Source organism: Hemicordylus capensis, chromosome 2, assembly GCF_027244095.1.
Source record: "Hemicordylus capensis ecotype Gifberg chromosome 2, rHemCap1.1.pri, whole genome shotgun sequence".
NCBI lineage: Eukaryota > Metazoa > Chordata > Lepidosauria > Squamata > Cordylidae > Hemicordylus > Hemicordylus capensis.
The window spans coordinates 300,628,248-300,654,028 of record NC_069658.1 but is presented as its reverse complement, the minus strand read 5'-3'; the positions used below and the strand labels follow the sequence as shown (position 1 = coordinate 300,654,028).

The 25,781-nt window shown below is 43.8% G+C and overlaps 1 protein-coding gene across 11 annotated transcripts in view; it reads left to right on the top strand.

Moving 5' to 3' along the window:
• The window catches only part of PLXNA1 (plexin A1), a 423,385-nt gene that overhangs the window by 159,698 nt on the left and 237,906 nt on the right, over positions 1-25,781 (top strand). The window contains exon 1 of one of the 11 annotated variants that reach the window (XM_053299226.1): positions 1,438-1,565. The exons of 9 other annotated variants lie outside the window; for them this stretch is intronic. The gene's annotated coding sequence lies outside the window, so the exon portion shown is untranslated. Of the gene's footprint in view, positions 1-1,437; positions 1,566-1,771; positions 1,817-25,781 lie in introns of those variants that run through there. One more of the 11 variants, XM_053299232.1, reaches the window with a different exon arrangement.

The following is a 25,781-nucleotide window of genomic DNA, read 5'->3' as shown; positions in this document are numbered from 1 at the left end:
ACTGGGAGAAATTGAGTCCCGCAGGAAGTTGGGACATCTTGTGCAGTGCAGGACAGTTGGCAACGCTAGACCCAGGACTGACTAAAGAGGATTTGGGGGCCCCCAGAGGGTCTGGAGGCCCTGGACAGTGGCCTGGAAGTCCAGGGAAAAGAGTGCTGCTGTGTGGAGCTATATATGCTAGGCACAGAGAGGGTTGCATGCCCCCTTTTTGCTGCAATTGGATCCCCACCTTCCTCTTTCTATGTGATTGGGGCATTTCTGGGTTTTAGCACAAAGCACTACCACTGTTATTTTTAGTTTGGCGCTGAACATTTGCTTTGAAAACCTAAGTGGAAAGGAATCATGCTACAAAGCCAAGAAATATTTTTCTTAGGGAGAAATGGTGGATAAGTTTTGATTCATACTTATGGTCTAAGAACCGTTTTTCTCTTTATGTGGCACCACAGGAACACTGGTGTTTGACCAGTATTTGCTGCGATTAAAGTATGAAGGGGAGCCATAAGCCTCCCAACACATGATCAGCACACACCACGGAGCTTCTGGGGAATCACAGCTCACTAGCCTATCTCTTCGGAATATCCCTGAAGGGTTGGGCCTATATGAATCCCCTTCACACTTCTGCTTGTGTTCTGCAGCAAATACAAGATAACCACCATTGTACTTGCAGAGACCTATAAATGTAAAGTGGCTTCAATCACTGTTCCTTTTGGAATTCAAATAGACTTCTCCCTGTCTGACTGGCTGGTTAGCAGTAGTGGACCCCCACCCCACCCCCCTGGTCTGTCTGTCTGTCTTATTTTTATTTTATTTTATTTTATTTTATTTTATTTATTACATACATTTTTATCCCACTCTTCCTCCAAGGAGCCTAGAGCTCCATCCATGCTTGTGTTTATCCTCTCAACAACCCTGTGAGGTAGGTTAGGCTGAGAGAGAAGTGACTGGCCCAGGGTCACCCAGTGAGTTTCATGGCTGAATGGGGATTTGTACTTGGGTCTCCTCAGTCCTAGTCCAACACTCTAACCATTATACTACAGTTAGGCAGTCATGTCTGGCTTAGGGGCTTTGTTCTCTGTATGTAGCACATGCTTTTTGCAATATACTATGTTCTCATATTACAGAGCAGAAAAGGTGTGGGAGAATATGATAAAATACATGGAAGGTTCTGCTTCAAGGTGTGATGGTGGACTGGATTAGTTTACTTGTGGTGGACCTATGATTCTGTGTTGAAGTTCAAACATGCTAATGGGTGTGAGATTAAAGAGCTGCTTTGAAACCTAAAGGAACTTCAGATGCTTTGTCTGTTCTCATGCTGAGAACATATCAACAATTTTGACTGAAGTGAAAGAGGCTGTGTGGGAGTTTAAATTCTTTGTCTTAATTAATTTAAAACAGACTTAGGGGTGACTCTGAGGTGACTTGGTGACTGTCATCATTCCTCTCAACAAGCGCATCATTTCATTCCTGACACCAACTGCATTGGATTTATGTAGGGTGTTGCTGCTTTCCTGAGAAGTACATACAACAATGCATTGGTTTCTGCTTTCCCTTCTGAACAACTGGAGGTGTGTACTGGGTTTTGTGTGCGGATGTGTTGTTTTTGAGTGTACGTGGATTTTACATCTCAGTGATTCCAAAACACCCAAAATTGGCCCTCTAGGAGAGATAACATGTGAATTACTGCATTGCATGGGCGTCTTTATGTGTTTTTTAAATCGTGCCTTCTAATTATAAATAATGGCTGTGATATGAGATGTGATTATGATGAATGGTGATTCCGTATTCTGCGTGCATTAGCTGCTTTAACCTTGCCGAGGTAATTATGTCTCATTTAGAATTCTGATAGTATTTATTTGAGGTAGGGGACTGGGAATTTAATTTCTATGGCTTTGTCTTTTAGTATTATTATTATTTGAAAAGGATACCTTTGCAAAATTGTTTTTTAATAATTCCCTCCAGTGGCAGCTCTAGTTCATTAATATTTTAAGGGCTTGTGTTGAGACATTTTAAATATGTTCTTAAAGGTACAGGGGGCACAATAAATGTAAAATAAGGGTTAACGTATGACTGACGGAGTTCCTCTGGGGGTGGGATGGAGGATGCCCTCCCTGCATTAGAATAGCAGAATGCAATCTAAAATCTTAGTTAAGATGTAATTTGTGGGTCAGGATTGGCAATCAGTTTTTCTGTTTATTGTAATTTATGCTTTCTAAAATGCCTGGTATTGGAAAAGGTGCCTAATGCAATGCAAGATTGGTGTCTCTTTTAGTTCTGTAGAAAATTAATTCCTCCCTACTTTTGAAACTAATCAAACAGGTACTTGTGGAAAGTACAGCATGGCCACCTACCTATGAACACATTTAAAAAGCCAGAGTGAAACTGCTTCCTTAAAGAAAATAATTAAGATTATTTGTGCTGTAGAATTTAAAAAATGCTTCAAAAAGTAATCTGTTCATCTAAATACACAGTCTAATTTAAGATAATTAAAAGTAGGGTTGGGAAAATATTTCAAACTCCTAGATGCCTGTATCAAATTTCTAGATTTTTCCAGCCTTTGTTATAAGCTGCAACTTCAGTCATTCCCATTTTTGGCAGCTGGTTGCAATTTTGGTCCAGTGTAGTCACTGAAATCTTTCCCACAGTGAAACTTCAAGCAAATGTGTATGTGCTCTTCCTCAGGTAAAAGCACCCTGAATTTTTGAAGGATGCCAAAAAAAAATGTGATAAAAGCAGTGACATTTTTCAGGGAGTTTCAGATGATCTTAGGTTGTCACCGGACTTCACCTGAAGTGCAGTTCAAAGCAACTTTGGAGGTTCCTCATCTGGTGAAACATCAGAGGAATTGCAAGAGAAGCAAAAAAAAGAAAGAAAAAAGTTTTTAAAAGATCAATGCAGTTTCTCAGAGGGAATTCTTAGTCCAGTCTAACTAGACTTTTCCATAAAAGAGCAACAATAGAAATAGTGTGCGCTTTGTATTTTCATATCATTTCAGATTTTCTGAAAAATTGGCTTGGTTATATTTGGGTCAGATATTTCGACCTCTGCATCCACAAGAAATAAACTCTTACTTGGGTGCTATATTTTTATTTATTTACTGCATCTGAATACTACCTTTGTGTCAAAGCACCCAGGGCATTTTGCACTTTAAGTAATCAGACATGACCAAATAATTCCACTGGTATAGGAATACCACTGATAGTATATTTTGTTTTTATTTTGTTAGTGGTGGCTAGGATTGCCAACTTCAGATTTTAAAAATATCTGATTCTTATGTAGGATTCTAGCACAGTTTGGGTAGAAATTGTCTTTGTTCACCCTGAGGTAATATTTGCTCTTTCTTTGGGTTTTTAAATTTTTTAATTTTTTAAATATTTTGGAAATTTTTAATCGGCCATTCAGAAGATTATTCTGAGGGGTTTACAGTTTTACAGATGGGGAACACTGAGACTGAGAGAAAACATAATTTGTAAAACCAAACAGTGAATCCATTCCAAGGAATTATAATGATAAATGCAAGCCTCTATTAGTCCAATTTTTCCAACAGGAAAAATCTGAGACCAAAGGATGTGATTTGATTTAACTTTCATTTTATACTAAGTTCTTTGTGGACTACTGATTTTAATACAAGTTGGTATGTCTTTGAGAAAAAATGTTAAATATAACAGTACTGATCATGAACAGTTTTAATCAGTACTGTTATAACAGTACTGATCTTGAATGTTTACGCATTTCTCATTTTTAACATAAACTGATCTGGGCACAACTTGCTGTGGAAAGTTCTGCAAAGATCCGGATTGTCTGACTGCAGTTTTCCTGTGGAAATGATTGACTGGCTGAGGTGTGTATTGTTTGTGAAAGCACACGAGTGTTTTTGAATATTTGTCTCTTAACTAGAACAGTGTTTTCATATTGGTCTCTTCATTTGGAATAATTATCACCGTTTGGTTCTGTCCTTATATATACATAACCATAAATCTAGATTCAAATAATTGCTCTGCACATGCACATGTGGATGCATTGAAATCTCTGAAGACAATCCAGCCCTTTATCACAAACTATAACCAAAATGATTGTATCACAAAAGAAGAGCGAGTGTACTAATGATCATGGGTATGCATTTTCAAATGCTGCTAACTGGTTTTGGTGTATGCTCGGGAGGATCTGGGTCCATCCAGAGCAGGAGAAGCTAGAAAGAGATAGGGCTAAGCCCATCGCCTAGCAGACCCCTCACCCATTTCTGGTATGTTTAATTAAAAATCAAATCAACCCAAAGATTCTGTATGTGATTCTTAATCAGTTTGAAGTCTCCAGGAGAATAAAGTAATTATACCAGTCATTTGGTTACAGTAATTAAAACTTTAATTAACATCACTCCCTACCCTTTAGCCTCCCTAAACAGTGCAGAGACTTGAGTACGTCAACTCTAGCACCCTTTGAATCTGCCAGGACCACTGCTGCTGTTTTGATCTTATAATAAAATAAACTGTTTGCTTTGAGGTTTCTTTTCCCCCCTCCCTGCTTGCTCTAAAGTGATAGGGATGTGCATGAACCAGTTCAGCGCCTCCTTAGAAAAGTGCTAAATTGTCTCGGGTGCTCACAGCCAAACTGGTTTGGCGAGTCGGGGAGCAATTCACTTAAGCAGGTAAGGGACCCAATAGCTTTGGGTGTCTCTCTTTTAGAATGTGGTTGCTTGTTAACTCTGTAGTTGCTCTTCTTACCATTGTCCTCCTTTTTTCCTAAACCGACAAAAATTGCAGGCCACTAGAAAAAATCCCAAAGCAGCACTATGTACTATTTTTTTATTAGGACTAACTAAAATGTAACCAAGTAGGTAAGGCAGCTTTTCAAGATCTTCAAAATCCTTCTTCAGACTGTATGTTCAGTAAAATATTAAAAGTGGGGCAGGAAATAAAAATATCTTTAAGGGCACGATGATACAGATTGTAGACTCTGGGATTTTTCCATCATGCTCTGAATCATCTTTGTCTCTTTTGCACGTGTACACACACACACACACACACACACACACACACACGTTCACTGAATATGTAGCATGAAGAAGAGTTCTGGGAAACCTGAAAGCATCCTTATTGCTTCATGCAATTTTCGTTTGTCTTGAGGCTGTTCTCATGATCAGCCAAATCTGAGTTTGACTGCCCATGAGAACCGCTGGTATCCCTGTATAAGATGTAAAGATGACATTTCAAATGTCTCAGTCCCATTCTCAAAAAGAGTGACTTTATGTAAAGAAAGAATGGAATCTGCAGAGCCAAAGTACTATGGGAGTAATGTCAAAGGCACCACTTCCAAAAAATCACTTTGGCATTGAGAAGCCTAACACGCTTTGCTTATCTTACCCTTATATCTATGCAGTATGGACAGAACTTCAGTTTTTGTGCCATTCTGCCAAAGCATCTTATCCTAAGCATTTTGCTGTGGATATAGTAAGTTGGAGGATTGGGCTCATAATTGATTGTCTGTGGGAATCCATATCCTTTGAAGGGGAATATTCTTCAAAAGCACAAGCAGCACTACTGAAGCACCTGACAGCCATTAAATATCATCTGGAGTAGGCACATTTGTGTCTCTGAAAATCTAAACCTGTCACTTAGGTGCTTATAAAGACACCCTTGACCATTAGCAGGTTTTTAAATGAATATGTGAGAATGTAGTCAGGAATAATTAACAGTCAAGGAGGAAGCAGCCATCCTGAGGGGCTGACCTATATTTGGGAACCCAGGAAACAACTCGGAGTATGAAAGTATATGAATCAAGGAGTGGCAGTGTGGAAACAGCTTCCAATGACAAGTGAAGGTTTGCCGTTGGTAATGTGATTATCTGCCCCTGGTCGGATGAATGCTTGCTACATACAGAGAAAAACAGTGTTTCTCATTAATATTTCCAAATCCTGGTATATTACGATAGTGCTCTTGGGAGAATTTTCATGTTGCACTGATCTTTTGCTCTTTGTTTAAAGAATTCGATTAGGGACAAAAACTCTCTCTTATCTTTTCCAAAGTACTTCAGTAGCAGGCAAAAAGTGGCTTATTCTTCCAACCGCTTTGAGATTGGCACTCTTGAAATAAAAAATTCTGGTACTTGGATGGAGACTTGAAGATATAGCATTAGAGCTCATGGAGTGAAGCATGGTGCTCAGGGAGCAGAACCCACAAAAACATGCCCTGTTCATCTAAGTTATGCAGCTATTTCATGTACAAGCCCCTGGCACCAAGCAGTGCATCCACACATAATGTTAGGCCAACATAGATCTGCTTTATAAATTTCAGATTATAACTGTGTTTTATAAGTAACAACAACAACAACAGCAAATATTTATATACCGCTTTTCAACAAAAGTTTCCAAAGTTGTTTACATAGAGAAATAATAAATAAACTAGCTGACCTGGTGCAGAGCATCTGCGCCCCTAGTTCTCCCTGTCTCTCCTCCCCCATCTTCATTTCCTTCTCTCCCCGCCCCCAGCCTGTTCTCCCTCTGCGGCTGGCCACTGCTTCTCCTCAGCTGGCCGTCTGCTGGTGGCCGCTTCTCCTTCGGAGCCAACTGCTGGTGGCTGCTTTCCCTGCACAGCTGTCTGCTGTCCTGGCGGCCGCCGCTTCCTCTGTATGGGTGGCTGGACAGACTGGCAGCCGCCGTTTCTCCTCCACGCCCGCTTCTCCTCCTGTCTCCGTTGCTAATCCGCAGCTCTCTCACGAGAGCTGCCACGCATGAGATTAGCGATGGGTACGTTTAAGAGAATTAAATCTATAGAAGATAGATAGATAAGTTGGATCCCTGTCCCCAAAGGGCTCACAATCTAAAAAGAAACATAAACACCAGCAACAGTCACTGGAGGTACTGTGCTGGGGGTGGACAGGGCCAATCACTCTCCTCCTACTAAATAAAGAGACTCACTAAATAAAAAGAATCACCTCTTTGCCCAGTTAGCAGGGGTAGCAAAAAGCAAGAAGTAAAGGTGCACATGGGGCAGATAACTCAAGCAGGTAAGCCTAGCTGCAGACTTAGGGGTGTCTGAGCAACTTGGATTGAGCCAGGCTTGAATTCAAGCTGAACCAAACCAGACCCAGTTCAGTCTGAGTTCGAACTGGGCCTGGTTTGAACCAAGCTGGCTCGGAACTCTACTGGTAAAGGCGAATCTGGTAAGGAATCTGGTGGCAGCTCTCCCTACTCCTGCCAGCCTCCCCCTGAATTGCCTGGGTCGGTTCAGGCCTAGTCTGCACAGGGGTGGAGGTCACTAAAAGGGCCCCCATGCATGTGCAGAGGCCATTTGCGTGATTACTCAGGGGTGGGCCGGTGGGGGTGGGATGGGAGCTGCCCCACATCCCTGTGGCCACTGCTGCAGCCACTGCCACTGGCAGCACTTCTAGGTTACCTTTATACTCCCCTCCCGCCCGCTCTACTGTTCTGGAAATCCCCCTGCCCCCCTCTTGCCCTTTACTGGTAAAGGGGAATCCTTACCAGATCCCACTTTACCAGTAGGCCTCTGAGCCTTTCCAACCTTGTCAGTTTGAACTTGAACCAGGTCTGGTTTGAGTGTGCATGGAACTGGGCTGGGCAAGCTTGAGTCCGATTCGGAATCGAGCCAAACCGGTTTTGTGCACATCCCTATGCAGGCTACATGCCAAATCAAATGTATAGCATACATGCATGAAGAATATTATTACAATGATGTGAAAGAGGGAGAATCAGTTCTCCCATACCTGTTCTCCACACCATATATAATTTTATTAGACTTCGATCATGTCTTTCCTTAGTTGTCATTTTTGTAAGCTAGAAAGTCCCAGGTGTTGTAGTCTCTCCTTATAGGGAAGGTGCTCTAGGGGATCATTTTTGTTGCCCTCTTCTGCATTTCTTCCAGTTCCATAATGTCCTTTTTGAGATAAGTTGACTAGAACTGTACACAGTACTCCAAATGTGGGCACACCATAGATTTGTATAAGGGCATTATGATATTAGCAGTTTTATTTTCAATCCCTTTTGTATAACTTACACAGAGGGATACATGTTCATAATGTGTAATAACAATAATGTGACACACACACTCTTATCCCCTTTGTTAAGCAGGGCCCACCCTGGTTTGCATTTGAATGAGAGACCTCATGTGTGAACAATGTAAGTTATTCCCCTTAGGGGATGGGGCTACTCTGGGAGGAGCACCTTCTGCATGCAGAAGGTTCCAAGTTCCCTCCCTGGCATCTCCAAGATAGGGCTGAGAGAGACTCCTGCCTGCAGCCTTGGAGAAGCCACTGCCAGTCTGTGTAGACAATACACAGTCAATAGACAGTCAAGAGACAATACTCTCTCACTCACTTACACACATGCATATCTACCCTGCACAATATTGTATTTATTATATTTGTACACCACCCCAAGCCTCCGTCTCTGGGCAGTTAACAGCAATTTAACAGCAGGAGGTTGCTCCTCAGCTGTTACTTGCTGCCACTATTCTCCATCAACCCATCTCATCTACAGTAAGACTATACTCACACTCTTACGGCGCTGCTCTGAAGGGCTGCAGGGGAGGAAGGAACTCGCCTGCCCTCCCCAGCAGACTAGAGGGGAACCACAGGTTTGCTTAACCTTGGCTAAACACTTGGTTTAAAAATAGGGCTTGGCACAGGTGCAGTCTCAGGAGTGACCTTGTTCCCGGCCCTAGCCTGGGTTAGGTTGCATGTGTTAATGGCTTCCATAGAAATTGGGCGCAGGCATGGTGCAGCTGGCCTGGGGTTAATTGAGCCAGATGGGAACTTGGAAGAGTTTTGATCCTGTTGGGAGATGTACAAGTAAAGAGTTTGGTCTAAAGGATGTTCATGCTACTAAGATGCCTTCCCATTACACAAATGGGTATGGGCCCATCAAAAGATGTACAATAATAAAACTTAGTCCAAAGGATGTTAATGATACTAAGAACCCCCCCATTAAACATCCAGTTTGTGATTCAGAGGATCTGCTTGCAAGTAAAATAAACAGTTTTTCTGTGCATGTTAGTCTATACATGGGTAAAAGGTCAGGGTAGGGTTTATCAGGTTAATTGGTAAAAATCTGTTAAAAAGCAATCCAGTTAACTATTCCCTCAAGCTCTTAATTCAATGAGGGTATGTGTGTGGATGGGAGAAGGGGGCGCAGGCACAAAAGAATGGAAAACCTAAATGGGAGGTATTTTAAAATGTGATCCACATGATGCGCAAGACAGCACCAACATTTGTGATTGGCCAGTGCTGCTGTGCACGTGGAAACCAGTTCTATTAATGTTGCATAAGAGTGCAGTTGTGCAACTACTTAAAACAGCACGTCTGTACTTGTGCAGTAGAGCTTATGTTGTTTCCAATCTAAGTAACGCTGTGCAAGAATGGATGCGCTCTTTTAAATAGTTTCAAACTGCACTCTTCTGCAGTACAGCCAAGGCTGGCTTCCACATGTGCAGCAGCACTGGCCAATTGGAAATGCCAGTGTTGCCTTGCCCATCATCTGGGCCAATATTTACAAATCCCTCCCCCTTTGTTTGTTTCTAGCCAAATAATTTGATCCTGTGTTAACAACACAGCCCCCACTCCCATTCTCTTATATTTATTCCCCACATAGAAGAAGACTTAATTTTTCAATAATTTGGTTGGAGGTGATATAAATTTAGTAACAACATATAATTTTGCCTTTGAAAAAAATAGGGATTCTGTATGATCAACCTCTATTTTTCTGCAGCAAATCCCACTATTGCTGATATGCCTTTTAGTATTTAGATAGTGCTCACTGTTATTTTTCAATTTCTTCCCCTTTAATTGGAAGCGATTTGTCAATCATGACAAAAAATCTCTGGCAGACAATAAGGCAGCAGCAAGCAACATGTAAAAGATTAAATGTGTCTTTTAACTAGCTAAAACTCAATCTCACCAGAACAGTCAGGGCTTCCTTTCTCCCTAGGCAGTCTTGAATGGGCAGTAGATTTAGCTCACATTATGTATGTTTATGGCATCTTATACTATGTGGGAAATGACTTAGCAATTGCACATAGTAGAAATAATGGAGTTAACACTCTTGTGTAAGGTGCCAAATGGCTTGAAAACTGGGGGCACATACTGGGATCAGGTTGTCTCTACCTTTTCAAAAGACTTTAGAGTCTATGAGATTATGGTGAATTGAAGTTCAGGGTTTTGTGAGAACTCTGATGCCAAAAAGGACGTGAAATATCTCCATTCATTCATTCATTCATTCATTTGATTTATATACCGTCCTTCCTAAAGTGGCTCAGGGCGGTTTACACTAAAATAAAAAAATACTCAATTGCAATACTCAAAAAATCAATTGCAGCTTGTAAAAAACATTCCTGGCCACAGCCTCAACTTGAGGCACCAGGGTGAGACCTGGGTCCAAGAGCACTCCCAAGCTATGGAACTGTTCTTTCTAGGGTAGGGTAACCTCATCCAGAACAGGAAGTTGTATCCTGTCTTTCAGATCACAACTCCCAACAATGAAGACCTTCATCTTGCTTGGATTCAGCTTCAGTTTATTATCCCTCATCCAGCCCATTACTGCCTCTAGACAGGCATTTAAGGGGCTAATGCTACTTCTTGATACTGATGACAAGGATAAATAGATTTGGGTGACATCAGCATATTGATAACACCTAGCTCCAAATCCCCTGGTGTACTCACCCACTGGTTTCATGTAGATGTTAAAAGTCCCCGGGGGACTCCATATAGTAGTTCTCATTTTGAAGAGCAACTGTCACCAAGTGCCACCATCTGAAATCTATGTGAGATGTGGGAGCGGAACCACTATAAAACAGTGCCTCCTTTCCCCAAATCCCTCAGGCGATCCAGAAGGATACCATGGCCAATGATACTGAAAGCCCCTGAGAGATCCAAGAGAACCAGCGGAGTCACACTCCCTCTGTCAATTCCCTGGTGAATGTCATCTGTCAGGCCGACTAAGGCTGCCTCAACCCCATAGCCTGCTCTAAAACCAGTTTGAAATGGGTCTAGATAACCAGTTTCTTCCAAGACTGCTTGGAGCTGGTCAACCACCACCCTCTCAATCATCTTACCCAACCATGGGAGGTTGGAGACTGGCCTATAATTATCCATCACCAGGGGATTCAAAGTGGGCTTTTTAAGACAGGTTCTAACCATCACTTCTTTCATATAAGATGACATCCTGCTTTCCCTCAGTGAGGTATTAATGATATCAACTAGGCCAGCTCCAACAATCTTCCTGCAAGATGAAATCAGCTATGTTGGGCAGGGATCCAAAGAACAGGTGGTTGGCAGTACCGCTCCAAGCAGCTCGTCTACATCCTCAGGAGTCAAAATGGAAACTGATCCAATCTAATCTCACAAGAGGGATTGCTGGATCAGATCAGCCCGAACGTGAGAGATTTTATCAGCAATTATTCTCATTGAATGCATCACAGTGAGACATTGTTTCTGGAAACAGATTTGAAATAGAAGGGGCTTGAGTTAAACCTCTAACAATCTGGAATGACTCTGCTGGATGAGAACTTGTAGACATAATACATGCACAATAAAACCGCTTCCTTGCTGCACGTATTGCCGCAGCATAGGCTTTCAGATGGGCTCTATGCTGTGTCTTATCGAATTCAAGATGAGTCCACCATTTGTGCTCTAGTCGTATACCTTGCAGCTTCAGGTCCCGTAGCTCCCGTAGAGGAGAGCTGGTCCTGTGGTAGCAAGCATGACTTGTCCCCGTAGCTAAGCAGGGTCTGCCCTGGTTGCATGTGAATGGGAGACTTGATGTGCGAGCACTGCAAGATATCCCCTCGGGGAAAGAAGCCGCTCTGGGAAGAGCAGAAGGTTCCAAGTTCCCTCCCTGGCTTCTCCAAGATAGGGCTGCGAGAGATTCCTGCCTGCAACCTTGGAGAAGCCGCTGCCAGTCTGTGAAGACAATACTGAGCTAGATAGACCAATGGTCTGACTCAGTATATGGCAGTTTCCTATGTTCCTATGTTCCTCTTCTGTATAACATGGAGCTAATTTTGAAGTGGGTCAAAGAGCAATAATGTCCACTGCCCTCGTAAGTTCTCTGTTCCAAGTATCCACCAGGTTATCAACAGAACCATCAGCAGAACCAATACCAAAACCCTCCAAGGCCTTTGGAATCCTACTGGATCCAATAGCCATCTCAAGTGAACCATTCTAATAGTCCATGACCCCTGCAGGAGTCAGACGTGACTGTGAAACTAGCCCTAACCAGGAAGCAATCTGCCCATGACAATGGGGAGACTACAAGAGATCCCACCCATGGAACACCCCCCTGATCCGAGCAAAAGACCAAATCCAGCATGTGACCAGCAACATGTTTAAGTACTAGGACTAATTGGGATAGGCCCATAGTTGTCATGGCTGTTATGAACTCCTGAGCAGCACCAGACAAGCCAGTCCCAAAATGGACGTTGAAATCACCCAGCACCAAAAGCCTGGGCAACTCCAAAACCACCAACTCAGTGACCAGCTCCGTCAGCTCAGTTAGGAAGTCTTGTCTGTTAGGCAGCGGGGTGGGCGGTACACCAACAGAATCCCCAATCTATCTCAAGTCTCCAGTCTAAGGTACACACACTCAATATAAGTCAATTCTCTCACAGGGATCCTGGTAAAGGAGATATTATTCTTATGGACCACAGCCACTCCACTCCGCCCCCGCCCACTTCCCCATACCTGCTCAACAACTGAGTACCCTGGGGGAAGAAGTTGGGCCCACTAGCTTCTCCCAACCAGGTCTTAGTTATCCAAGCCAGGTCGACTCCTTCATCCATGATCAAATCATAGATGATTTCGATCTTATTTTGAACTGACCAGGCATCACAAAGGAGCATGGTTAGGATCAGTGGGGAGTTGAAACTATTCCCCGTGGCCTGAGGAATGCCAGGACAGCTGGAAGGGAAAACAGTAATTAAATTACTGGACTCCCTTCCCCTTTAATGGCATGCTGGACTGCCAATGCCTGATCCTCTATTCCCCACCACTACTGAAATAGCCACCTCCAACCTCACCGAACACATCCCCTGCTCCATTCTTGACAAGAAAGCCCAGACACATCCTTGTTAGCAGCCTGGCACAAACCACTAAAACAAAAGCAAAACAAAAACCTAAAACTAAAACAGGAGGACCCTGAACATAACTTCCTGTCAGAACTCAGTCCCACATGGAAGATCTGGCACCAAAGGCCAGCCACCTTTGCGGCCAGCTTTGTGGGCTGCTTGCAGGCAGCCCTCCTAATGGTGCCTGTGCCAATGGCTGCACTCCTGGCTTGCCCCAGTCCTTTTAAGCCAAAGACCCCAGACCCCACCCTTCATGTGGACTCTGGAGCCCGGCTGAAGAAACTGGCCCCCATGCAGCTGCAGCTCATCAGGGTAAACAAGACTGTGGCTCAAGCTGGCAGCAGGAATTCCAGCAACCAATGTTCTCTGCTGGTCAAGGCCGAAGGGCAGGGTTGGCTCAGCAAATCTCCCAGCTCAGGCCAGGGAGATTCAGATGGAAAAAGAGTCCCCAGCCTCTCAGCTAGCGCCCCACCCCAGCATGACAGTGGGGTTCCATAAACAGCCATAATAATCTCTCAGTTCAAGAAAACATGTTCTGTCTGTTAGCTATGGCAAGGGTATAGTGAAGCTGCGGGGTTGCCAAGTGCATGCATTCAGTTGACTATTAATATGAATAGTTATCTTGGTATCAATGGCTGCTCCTTCCACCATTAAAGGCCATCTGCAAAGATCAGTTGATGTTTTCCTAATCTCACTTGGCATTAAGATTCCGCTTATGAACAGTTTTCAATGGTTTAATGAGATTTGATAATTAACTAAGGGTTAATAAGTTAACGATTGTTAAGAGCCCATCAGGGCACTGTGATGATTATTAAAATGCTTTAGTATTTTCCCCCCCCCCCAACTATGTTGCTTGAATAGTGTTTGTGAAGAGGGTGATGAATTAAAAGGGGTTCTAATTTCATTCTGTTCTACTTGCTGTAGCCTTCTGTTCAGTAATTACTTTAAAGTTTTTTCTCAGCGTAACTTTCCCTGCAGAATTGTTTGTCTTATCTGACCTTCTAAAAGCAAGACATTGAGCCTCTTCTCGCGATCCATGAGAAGGGTTCGTGGGTGGGCTGTGGGGAAGGTGGGTTGAACCTACCTTCCCCACAGACGATCATCCTTTCTTCCCTGGGCGGGTGGATCTCCTTCCCAGACGCCCAGCAGTTCTCCTAGCAGCTCTGAGGGTCGGGGTGCTGGGATGTGCTGCCACATGTTTCCCTGCTGCCCCCCCCCCCGAGCAAGTGCACGGTGCATTATGGGTGTTGCCCCTCTCTGAGTATGCCAACGGTGGCTGCAAACAGCTACAGCTGACAAAGGAGCAAAAAACCCGAGGTTAAGGGAGCGCTTGCTCTCTTAATCTCATTTTAAGGGCTGGCTAAATAGGCAGGTTCGCCACCATGTAGCCGCTGGGATTGGGCTGATCCCAGCAGTTCACAGGGGGTGCAAAACCAGGCTGGGCTTCCTTAGCCTCATTTTGCATGTGTGTGTTAATAGCCTCATTGTCTGGGTGTTCTGCAGTACCTTAAAAACCTGGCAGCAAGGATTTAACTTAGGATCAAATGAACCCAAGAAGCATTTCCCTTATCAGGCCCTTGGTGACTATGCCATTCCTTTTCTCGGAGAGCTTGAAAAGCCCCAAGTATTTTTTTGGCTTTGGTAACTGGAGTTGAGCCTGAAGTGTTGACTTTTTGATTCTTGTCTCTTTTAAGCTGATTTTAATTAAATACTCAAAGGCTGGCTTCCATGCACACTTACTTGGTAGCAAGCCTTATTGAACTTAGTGGGATATCCTGCATAGGATTCAGTTGCATACCTGTTTTTAACCTGTTGGTAAAGACCTTGAACATTAAGGGTTGGAATGGGCTAGACATTTAATTTTTATTTTTTTTAGAGCCCTGAGTTAAAACTGCAGTGTGGCTAGTCCTTTAGTTAATCTCTCACCTGCCTACTGCTGTAAATGAGGAGATAGGGGCTTTCCTTTCTGTGCACATTAATTAGTTGCTTTTCATGTCTGTCCTTTCTGTGTCAGCAAACTACTTAGGTTCATTTAGGTGGGTTGATTGCTGCATCCCCGTAGTAATAAGCATAGTAGACTGTCAGCTTGTCAGAGAACATATTAATGTCATTTATTCAATTTGTTGTTAATTTCACTACCTCTGGCAATTTCACTTTAACCACTTTTAGTTCTTGACAATTAACTGATGAAGCTTCTATTTAAGAAAGCCAATGTATGTGACTAAGAGGAGTGCCATTTACTTGGAGGGGCAAGTAACAGAAAGGGGCATTTACTAAACTGTTATATTGTTGTAAGAAATCCGCTGGTGGCCATCTTGAATGCTAATTGTTCATCTGGAGTGTGTTTATATGTATTAATGACTATGACTTTTTGTTGATTTACTTACACCAGCATGTTTGTCTCACAAAAATCAAAGCTCTCATATGACATTTCCTGGGGGGAATTATGCAAAATTGTTTGGCATATTCACATTGGTCCTCAGGCCTGAAAAAAGCATCTAGGCAGCACTACACTGTGGGAGTCTCAGTGGCTGTGTTTTGTGTGGAGATAAATTGGGTGTGCTTTCCCATCTTCTGATGCAGTCTATGACACTTTGACCAGAGGGAAAGGATATTTTCCCAGGGAATTTCGCACCCAGAGGTCCTTATGTTTCATGTGGGTGCCTATTTCTGATAGATATTATTCTAAGATAGCTCTGTTATTTTCTCCTGAGGCTATCTTATACCAGTACTGCTATGGAGAGTAACTCCTTTTGCTCAAAGTAGGAGAAGTCTTAGAAGCACAGTAAGTCTAACCCACTCACCCACCCCGGCTTTGTGAGTGGAAATTTGAAACCTGGACGTGGAAGGGCATTTTAGAACCCAGCCAGAAATAATCCACATCTGGCCTGGGGCTGCCCAGTTGGTTTCAGCTGAAGATGTGTTTGGACTCCATAAAATTTACAAATATTTGTTAAATATTGGCTTCCCTTTGTCAGCTTTTCTGGGACCCTGATTCTTCTTGCTCACAATAGAGAAAGGGAAGCCTGGATGTGTCATGCTAAAGAGATCTTGAATGTCCCTAAATAGTAAGAAAAGACATGGTTTCCTCATTTTTCCTGGAAGACTGGGCTTGGAGGCAGGCTGAGGTTCCTTCAGAATGAGATGCAGACTTCACTGATTGGTTGTCTGCTGAAGTTTCATGTCTGTGGTGACAAACACAGCAAGAACACAGCAGTATTCCTGGGCAGTTAGTAGGAGACAACACTTTGTAGGGAAGCAGTTATTTTTTAATTCTGCTCCTAAGAATGTTCATTCAAAATTATACCTCGTTGGTTTCAACAAGACTCTCAGGTATGTATATGTGGGATTGTAGGCTAAACTGGTTGGAATTATAAAGTTGCTAGCCCTGATTCAATTCAACTTGTGCAAGAATGTGGGTTAAGATGTCTTTTTGAATGCATATCAAGATGTGTTCATCTAATTTAAAGCATGATTAGATTAGATCTCTGCTCAGATTTGCCTTCAGATGCACATCTGAAGAATGTGCATCTGATCTAGCAAGTGATGCGTGTTAATAAATCTCCTTACACTGTGGATCTCCTTAACCAAATTGTGGTGATTGTCTTTCCTGCTAGTTATTGCTTTATTTTCAAACTGAAAATGGAGGTGCATGTGCATGTGAACTCTCTGGGGATATTCACACAACCGGGTGGAAAGTCAGGGTTCAACCTACCTCCCCCCAGATGACTGCTCTGAGCCCTTGCGGTACACAAATCACCCGGCCATCCAGCCAGTGCGTTCAGGAGCAGCGCAGATCAACAGAGGCCAGGACTCAATATCCCAGCCTCTGGGTATCCCACAGTGCGCCGAGTGAGGTGCACTGGGGGATTCCCCCAGGGGATGGGCACTCTAGGTGCTGACAAACACTCCTGGGAGCTGAGTTAAGGGTGCCTCAGTGAAGAGCTGGCTTCCCGGTGCTGGGTTCCTCGGTGCTGGGTTCCCGGTGGTTCTCACGAGCAGACAAGCCCAGGCTTGGCTGCTTAAGCTTGGGCATGGCTGCTTGTGAGAACAGCCTATATAGTTGGATAGAGAACTGTTTCTCTAGTTCTAGGACCTGGCCTATCCATGAAGGGTCAGTGCAGATACTGTCCATAAGATATAACAGAAGGCATTATAAAGCAGGTTTAATTTTTTTAAAAGAGATACAAAACATGTAAAACATAAATATACTGCTAAAGTAACCTTATTTGTATTCCAAGCATTTAAGTGCTTGTCAAAATGGGAAGATCATTATGATGGCGGTTGTATAGGTCAAGTTCAAAAAGTGTGACTTGTCCAAGGCCACATAGTGTGTCTTATAGGACTTGAATCAATTCTCCCAGATCCACATTGAACAAGAACAGTAGCTCTTTTAAGCTCTGTTGCATCTATTGGATTAGACCCAAAATGGTTCAGTAGAACTATAAAGATCCGCTAAATTTATCTCTTCTGAAGATCTCATTTAACGGGTTGGAAATGTTTGTCGCCAGTAGGAATGAGCTGTTGGTGCAGGTGGGCAGGGAGCGGATACTTAAGGAGCAGGTGGGCAGGTTCTTACCTGCTCTGCTGCTGCCCTGCTGCTTTTCTGGCACTTGCTCGAACAAGGCCGCACACAGCTGCAGTGCTGTTCTCACACACATGGCCAGTGCGCGGGCGGCCTTTGAGCAAGTGAGCGCCGCACTTGGAAAAGTGGCAGGGTGGCAGCCGAGCAGGTAAGGACCTGCTTAGGGAACCACGCCCCGCCAAACCCGGTTCTCCGCGGGCACCCAAGTTGCCAAACCGGCTTGTGTACATCCCTAGTCTCCAACAGGTATGTACATACACATAAGTGAATATTTGGTTATCCTGGCTTGGGAATTCATTCATTCATTCAATTTCTATACCTCCCTTCCAAAAATGGCTCAGGGTAGTGTACACAGAGAAATAATAAATAAGTAAGATGGGTCCCTGTCCCCAAAGGGCTCACAATCCAAAAAGAAACATAAGATAGACACCAGCAACAGTCACTGGAAGTACTGTGCTGGGGGTGGATAGTGCCAGTTACTCTCCCCCTGCTAAATAAAGAGAACTGCCACATTAAAAAAGTGCCTCTTTGCCCAGTTAGCAGGGGGAATGGGGTACTTTAGGGAATACCTCCTCCCACATGTGCCTTGGCTGGTCATTGAGATCTTCTGTGTGGTCCTGACTCTAGGTCAGAAGGTGCAACTCTGAGGTGCAACTTGAAGTGACCTGTGAGACATAGCCTTCTTATTGGCTGCAGTTATACTTTGCAATTCCTTGCCCCTTGAGGTTTGTCAGGCCCCCACTCTGTTGTCCTTTTGCAGGCAGGTTAAGACTGCTGTTCTGTTTAGCATTTTTAACCTGAAACATGTCTGGTGTTGGCCTGCTGTGTATATCTTCTGTTTATTATTTATTTTTATTGGTTTTTTTTTTAAAAAATGTATAACCTACCCCGCCACCACAGTGCTGCTTGTGTTGTTGGTTTTAACTGATTGTTTTGGTTATAGTATTTCATAGTAAAATAAATTGCTTTTTTAAAAATTGTAAACTGACTTTGAGATACACCCATCTTGATGCACATTTCTGGAGAAAAGCAGAAATAAAATAAATTAATGGCAGTTTTGCTCACAACTGTTTTCTTCGGGAAGCTTCGCTATTGACATGTAAAATTTGTAACATTTTGAATGCCTACCTCGTCATATCTAGAGCATCAGTTTCACAAGCTGTGTTAGTAATGGTCATTATGCTGCCGTGAGATTTCATCAGAGATAGAAAGGCTTCAGGGGGAAAACTAGGACAAGCACAATTTAAATACCATTAGAAGGCAGGAAAAGGCATTATTTTATTATCTGTTTCCTTCTCAAGCTGCCTTCACATGCCGGAAAGCCATCAATGCCTCCTGCTTTTTTAGGGTTATCAGAGTTGGTCTCTGTTCTCCATATTGCTCTTTGTGAGTCTCAATAGCTAACACACTGGGAAGTTACACAAGTTTATTTCCTGAGAGGGCTGAAGAGTGACCCTGTTTGATCTCTCTTCTCACTGTTTGCGGCTCCTCCTTGTGAGCATAGCAGCCCAAATTGCCTGCCATTGGGTTCCCTATGGTATCCTGACTCTGTGAAAAGGGTGAAGGCTATGCATTGATTTCCTTGTCAGTCCCCCCCCCCCCTTCCCTCAATTGACTCGACAGAGAACAATGTTGATTGGAAAATAATTGCAATAATAATAGAGATATTTGCTCCTGAATAACTAGGCGATACAACCCGGGCATGAAGCCAGAAGAATTTTGAAGGGCAAAGCACAGAAATCAATGGCTCGAGACTGCTGGAGCAGCTGTCGGCTTGGGGGTGGGGGGAGCAGGGTGGGCAATGGCAGGAACAGAGAAGATGAAGTTGCATGTGCTGAGGATGGGTGTGGGAGAACTGAGTCTTTACTGTGAGGGATTGTGTACTGTGGTGGCTAAGAGCTGTGAAGTCCCCAGTTCCAGTCTTGTCTCAGGAAGGAAGTCACTAGCTAGCCTTAGGCAAGCCATACTGATTTATCTTACTGAGTCATTGTCACAGTTATTGGGATAATGTATTTGAAGCTCTTTGACTGCTCTAAAGCATTATGCACTAAAAAGGAGTTTGCCTTCCAGGACCTTTCCTGACCCCCACTCCACTTTCTAAAATCCCACTGCCACTAGCATCTATTTATCCTAAGTATCAGATCATCCTTGTGACTCACCTCTACTGTAAAGTAAAGTGTGCCATTGAGTCTGTAGGTGTCAACTCCTGGTGGCCACAGAGCCCTGTGGTTGTCTTTGGAAGAATACAGGAGGGGTTTACCATTGCCATCTCCCATGCAATATGAGATGATGCCTTTCAGCATCTTTCCTATATCGCTGCTGCCCGATATAGGTGTTTCCCATAGTCTGGGAAACATACCAATGGGGATTCAAACCAGCATCCTTGGGCTTGCTAGTCAAATCATTTCCCCGCTGCACCATTAGTTTGCCCACCTCTACTGTAGTAGGAGGTAATAAGGCACAGACATGGTTTCAGCCCCAGGCAGTCGCTTCAGGTGATGCCTTGGAGGGGAAGATTTGGGGGGTGCCCCTTCACTGAGCCCACCTCTTCTTCCCATTTTCAGGTGCCACCCTCTTCCTCCTTGCTGCCAGCCTCTCAGCAGCTGGGATGTAGGACTTTATTTATCTACTTATTTAACATTTATTTATTTATTTAGATATACGACTAGAGGATTGTTTAATTAGTGAGCATGCTGGTGCCGGCAACTTCGCTTCAGTGCTGTGTTGTCGAGCTGGCACCAGCACTCTTGCTTTCTCTGTCTCCTCTTCCCCTGTCCCTGGCCAGGTTTACTGCTGGAGGGAAGGGGAGGCAACGAGAGAGGGAGGGAGCTGCTTCTGCTGCTGGGAGGCAGAAGCTTCAATGTCCGAGGAGAGCTAGCCAGTCATAGCTTAGTTCCATCTTTTAAAACTGGTTTGTTACTGTCTTCACCTATGGATTTCTTGCTATTGGACTATTTAGGCTGCCACTAAGACTTGTAAGGTGTTTATAATAAGGGTATTCACATGACTGGAGGCGGAATGGGCGGGCGGGTGGTGGGGAAGGCTGCACAAAGCTTACCTTCCCTCCAGACAATTATTTAACGTTGGTGGGAGCGCAGACTGTGCTCCCACATGATCCATGCATCTCCTGGGACAATGTGTCCCAGTCTCTGGAAACCCCATAATGCACCGTGCGATGAGCATGGTACATTGGGGGATTCCCCAGGGAGACGGGCACTCTAGGTGCCTGTTTCTGTGTCCTCTTGGGCTGCAAGCAGTCTGAGTGTTCAGGCTGGGGTAAAAATTCGAGTTTGGAGGGAGGGCAGCGCCAGGTGTAGCCTTGTTCCTGACACTGCTCCATAGCCTGGGCTAGGCTGCATGTGTAAATAGCCTTTTTGTCTACAGGACTAGGACCAGCCAAACAAGTACTGTACACAATCCACTCAACAGGAACATAGGAAGCTACCTTATACGGAGTCAGGTCATTCATTCATTCATTCATTCATTTAGATTTATATGTCGCCCTACTCCCATAGGACTCAGGGCGGCTTACAAGCAATAATATACACAACAACATAATTTCATAAAAATATATTACATAGCCTCATAAACCACAACCGCATACAATACTCATTCCACATGACATAATTACCATGGATTACAAGACCACTCTACAACCAGCTATCTCAGCGACCAAACATCCGGCGGAACATTTCAGTCTTACATGCCTTACAAAAGGTCAACAGATCATGGAGACCGTTCCATAGAATCGGGGCCACCACTGAGAAGGCTATGGCTCTTGTTGATTGCAGTTTAATATCCCTAGGGCCCGGGATCACCAAGGCATTACTTGTGGCTGATCTCAGGACCTGGCGAGGGACATATCGAACCAGGCTGTCTTGGAGGTATGGAGGGCCTATACCGTGTAGGGCTTTAAATGTTAAGGTTAATACCTTAAACTTAACCCGGGACTCAACTGGCAACCAGTGTAACTGAATGAGCAAAGGTGTCACATGTGCTCGCCAAGGCACCTTAGTGAGGACCCTGGCCGCTGCATTCTGCACCAGTTGCAATCTCCAAATTAAGCGCAGTGGCAGCCCCACATAAATAAAGTTGCAATTTTGCTCAGTGTTGTCTGAACATAAATACTGAGAACATAAGAACAGCCCAGCTGAATCAGGCCCAGGACTCACTCCGAAGGCTCTAGGCGGTTCACAAACCATAAATACAATAAAATAAACTATTAAAACAACCATGAGTAAAACAATTTAAAACATCGAAGAATTACTAAAAGTCAAGCTTTTAAAAAAAGTGTCTTGAGGGCTCTTTTAAAGGCTAACAAAGATGTTGTGCTACAGCATACTAAATGCCATTCAGTTCTGTTTACAAGATTAGAACCTAAACAAGGTGAACTTTTTGGGTCAATTGCGAGTGCGTAGTTGATTCTGTGTAAGCGCTGGTACATCGGAGAGAGGAAGGTATCTTTAAGACACAGGTAGTGAAATATGGCCCTTGTGACAAACTGAGTTTGAAAGCCCTGTGTGTGTCTTAGCCAGGTTCTTTGCTCCTTTTTGTTGTTTTTAAAGAAATCATTGTTAAGAGGCTTTTTGATCTCTTTTAAGTACTCCTTCCAAGCTTTTAAACTTTGATTACTTTTTTGGCTTGCCTGATGGAGTGTTAAACATACTTCTTACAGTTCTTTTACATTTTAGAATAGACAGTTAACAAGGAATATGTAAGAAATAACCTTTCTTTTGTAGTCTCTATATAGAAGCTATTCACACAATTGATCAAAACCAGGCTACGGGAGCCAGCCTGGTTTTGATCAATTGTGGGTGAGGCCAGTAGCTCCCTGGTGGCTAGCCTGCCTAACAACCCCTCCCCTTAAACGAGGTTAACGGAGTGAGTGCTCCCTTAACCTTAACCTTGAGTGAGTTCTCCCTTAACCTCGATTGTGTGTCAGCTGCGGCTGCTTGCAGCCATGGCTGGCATACTTGGGGTGGGGTGGGGGGGAGAGGGGAGGAGGGACCCCAGGAAGGCATCTTGCACTTGCGCAGTGCCTTCCTGGGGTTCGGGGGGCTGGTGGTGCTCCCCTTCCCCCGATCCCTGGAGCTCCCGACACCCAGCAACGATGCGGCTGCCCAGCAACGAGTGACTGCTCGTGTGCGGGGAGAATGGGCTAAGCCTGCTCTCCTGGTGCTTCACACCAATTGTGTGAAGCGCCTCATAGATTTATAAGGCGCAGTCAGAGTATACAGTGTTGTAATACTACTACTACTACTACTGCTACCACCACCACCATGACTCATGTCCATAGGGAAGCTGTGGTACACAGATAGGGAATCTGTGGCTGTGACTGTAATGGGAGCAGATACTCTGGTATTTCACGCAATGGCTGGGTGAACCAGACCATAGAAAATATACGTCAGATGATCACAGTTTCTAGCATTTCTGGTTTGTATTTCTGGTTTCTGCATGTCAAGAGTGATGTTGCATCCTGTACTGCATCATTCCTGATTTATGGAAGACAAGATTTTATTGGGACCATTCTTCTGTGGTTGGAGAGGTAACTTCACACAGTGCATCTGGACAATGGATAAGTAAAGGATCCAGGTTTGCTCTAAGCATCTGTTCCTACATTCATAACTCCCTTTTCTGCTTCTGCTGTTGAGATTTTGGTATCCAGCATTTCATTTCATTTCATCACTGACTATCCCTTCATCTAAAACAGAGCTACCACAAGGGCAAAGTTTGCATTAACATATTCTTAATTCTGTTCAGCTTTGCAGGTGTTTGCACATAAGAAGGATTTTTTTTTGAAGGCAAGTTAATGGTTTGGCTCACCTTGTGAGAAATAGGCCGGGAAGAGGTTGTTTATTAGGGATTGCCAGTTAAGATTAACAGCCATTGAGCGAGTGAGCTTGAGACCGCATTCTAGTGCTTTCAGTTCTCTGGGGAAGGACAGTTCTCTTCGTGGTGTCCTGAGCAAGCTGTAGTAACTGGACAGGTGGTTACTTTGAGTCCATAATCACTCTATAGTTTAAACGTTTTCTTCACCCCCAAGCCTTCTCTCCTGTGCTTTGCTTCTACTAATGCATTTTCCTACAGACCAGACTATACCAGAAATGGGATTTTATGGTCAGAGCCAAGATTGTGTTTCAGACACGCACACACTTCAGCTGCGTGCAGCTCTGCTGACGCAGCATCCCCTATTAGTGCTGGGGTCATGTTTGGAGCCTATGAATAAGCTCATACAAGGATTGTTCAGGGATTTTTTTTTTTTTAAGTTTAACTTTGTTGCATATTGGCCAAGATCCAGCATTCCCCTCCCCTACAGGGAGATTAACAGCCCTCAGCAGCAGTGGCTTGGGAAGAAAGGGGCCATTGTCTTCTATCTGTTTCCTTCTTAGGGGATAGGGGTGAAGGCGATTAACCAAGAGGGAAGGAGTGGGTTGTTGCAGCTCACCACCAGCTCATGCCTGGCCCAGTGCCTAGCAAATAGGGATAGGAGGGGAGAAGAGCAAGGGGCTTGGAGTTCTACATCAGCTGTCTGCTTGCTCTCTCAGCTGAAAGGAGCAGGGAGTCATCTTAACTCTTTGTTGGGTAGGACAACATCATACTATGAGTGGGTTTTGCTTAGATCTGCCAGGTGAAGTGGTTCAATTGATAGAAGCTACAGCTTGTGAACCAGCTGAGGATTGATTTACTATTAAGGCTAAGGCTGGGTTCAAGGGGATTTGATTTGAAAGATTGCCCAAATCTATTTGGATTTCTGGAACCAGCTTGGGTCTTTGCACCTTCCTTCTGTTCCTTAAACTTGTTCTTTCCCATTAAAAAGGGAGGATGTTGTTTCATTACAGACCCACTTGGTGTCTTTTCACATACAGAGGGAAGAGTAGAACTGAAAGAAACCCTCTTCTCAAGCTCTCAAATCAGATCTCACGTACAATGGTGCCTCATTTTCTCAAACAACTTAGATGTGGCCCCATGTCAATGTAACCCTGTGTAAATAGCACCTCTGTTTTAGGAAGTTACCAGATGCAACCTGGCCATTCAAATGAGCATGGTTGTTTTGTGTGGGTTTCTTTGACAAGCACTCAAATTCGTACCCTTTGAGAACTTTTACTTCAATTCACTTCCAAGGTACTCATTAAGACTGAAGCAGGTTTTTGTTCCTGCCGTTGTGGCATAGAACATACAGTACAACATGCAGATGACTACTCCTGCAGAAATTTCATTCAAAAATGAATGAGGGTTGTATGACAGCAGTGCTTGGTAGATTGTGCTTACAGAAGTCAAAATACTATTGAATTTCAAATCCAAGAGTACTAGAGACAGGCAAATTGCAAAGCAATATTTTTCAGAGTTTGAATCCCAAGACCAAATAGGCAGTGTGAAATATGAATGTGCATATTGAACATTTTGGAAATTAATTCAGCTTGAATGCTGTTTTGGTCTGCACTAGCTTTTACACTTCCATCTGCTTTTGTCTGAAGTTTGACCACTAGAATTTTGCTCTCTTTTATTCTGTCATGATCTTTCCTTCTCAAATCTTTTGAGTTGCTTCATACTTTCTGAGGACCCCGCTCAGAGACGCTTTTTTCAGTCTATCCCATGAGCATCCCTGTGTTTAAACTAGCAGTTTATAGATTTCTGTAGCATCAACTTTTATGATCTCTGACCAGTCAAAATGGGCATTTTAACTTTGGACTTTATGAGAGGGCAGTGCTATAGTAACTCTTGTTTCAAGGTCATGTGTCCTGTCCTCAGTGCCTGTGTTAAACTGACAGTGGCCCCCAAGGACATAAGCAGAAGAGACAGGCGCAAAAGGAAACAGGCCTGAAATTAATATTAATGACATTTAATACATGGGCAGAAAAGCACCTGGCTCCCCTTTCTGGATTGTAGCGAGGCCTCTGGGTTGGGTATGGTGCAGCAGCAGCTGGTTGAGAGATGGAGTGTGGTGCTGTATGTTACACAATGATTCCCAAAAGGGGGTCTCCAGTTTCTTATTCTCACAGCCCTGTGTGTGCAGCTGAGTTTTATTAAATCTCTGAGAACAATATCCCCCCTGCCATGGTGTGGGGTTTTCGGGGCCTTTCCTGGGGTAGCCATTTCCTTTGCTGGTCTCAAATTCATCTGCTTTCTCC